Source organism: Pseudopipra pipra, chromosome 12, assembly GCF_036250125.1.
Source record: "Pseudopipra pipra isolate bDixPip1 chromosome 12, bDixPip1.hap1, whole genome shotgun sequence".
Taxonomy (NCBI): domain Eukaryota; kingdom Metazoa; phylum Chordata; class Aves; order Passeriformes; family Pipridae; genus Pseudopipra; species Pseudopipra pipra.
Window position 1 is genome coordinate 18,528,914 of NC_087560.1, and position 1,469 is coordinate 18,530,382.

Sequence of the window (1,469 nt, forward strand, 5' to 3'; positions counted from 1 at the left end):
GGTCCTGCCCCAAAATCTTGCAGGTGAGAGAAGGAGGGTGAGTGCAGCGTGTGGGCAATGCCCCAACCATGGTGGTCAGCATGATGGATTCCCCCTCTTGAACTTCTCTCCCCACTCACACCAGTGACAGCCAGTTAGACTCTGTCTCTCCTCCGCTTGCTTTTCTGAGTGTGTCTGGTGCCTCAGCCTCTTGTCAAAACCCAGCACAGCTATTAGCTGCTCCCTCCCATGTGGGATATCTTTCTGCTGACATGGCAATCATTTTCCTGTCAACGCGCCTTGACAGCACCAGGATTTCTCATTTCAAGTCCTGGTGTGTCCCAGGGTGATTCCCAGCTCCTCCATTAACCCCTGGCCCTGCAGGATGGGGGTAGCCAGCCCTGATGGATGCTCTGCTATCTCTTCTACCTCTGGTTAGCAGAAGCTGCCTCCTGTTTTTCCTCCCAGCGCTTGCCATACCTATACAGAAGCGGGTTTAACCTGGAGGTAGAGGATGTCAGACTTTTCTTCTCCTTTCCCTCTTATTTTCTCTGCTGAGAACAATGGAGGCAAGGTTTGCAGAGGGAGGTAATGTCTTTTTTTAGACTGACTGAAATAATTAGAAGAAAAACCAGGCAGGCTGTTGGGTACATGAGCCCTCCAGCAGGCCTGAAATAGCTGCAGAAGTCTGCAAAGCTGAATACCAGTGGAGAACAATAGCTCTGAGCGTGACTAGTTGTGTTAACCAGTTCTGCCACTGAAGACCATTCCCCAGCTGTTTTTCTTGGGTGAATGGAATGGCATCACCCCTCTGCTGAAATCCACTGTCCAGAGAGCACCCCATGGCCAGGAGCCATCGCTGTGGCTGTGGGAGCCACGTGGCTACATGTGAGCCCTGGGCATTGCTCTATGCCAGCTTTGTGGAGCATCTCTCGCCTCTCTGCACCCCATTCCCTGTCCTACTGCTCCTGGGACCTGACCTGACCTCAGCCCCAGGGACACTGTCCCACCCTGGACCTCCTCTGACCCCCAGGACCCTCCCTGATCCTGAGAAGTCTCTGATTTCAGGGATACTGTCCTACTACAGAGGTCTGGTCTGATCCCACAGGACCCTATCTGATCTCTGGGGACCCTGTCAGACCTCATGGACCCTGCCTGACCTGTGGGACCTGATGATTTCAGGGACTGTCCTACAACGGGGCTCTGGTCTGATCCCTGGGGACCCGGCCTGACCGCAGGGACCTTATCTGACCCCAGGGACCCTGCCCAACCCTGGGTATCCTATTGGACCCTGGGGACCCTGATGGACACGAGGGACCCTGCCTGATCCTGGGGACCTTCCAATTTCAGGGACCCTTCGATTTCAAATACACTGTTCTACCACGGGGGTCTGGCCTGACGCCTAGTGACCCTATCTGACCTGGGGACCTCTCCCACCCCAGCTCCATGTCCCGCCCCGGGTATCCTGTCCTATCCCACAGTCCATGTCC

General features: G+C 55.2%; 1 protein-coding gene across 4 annotated transcripts in view; it reads right to left on the reverse strand.

The window, feature by feature from the left end:
- PCSK6 (proprotein convertase subtilisin/kexin type 6) overlaps positions 1-1,469 on the reverse strand; it is a 56,985-nt gene that overhangs the window by 50,313 nt on the left and 5,203 nt on the right. The window lies entirely within an intron of this gene.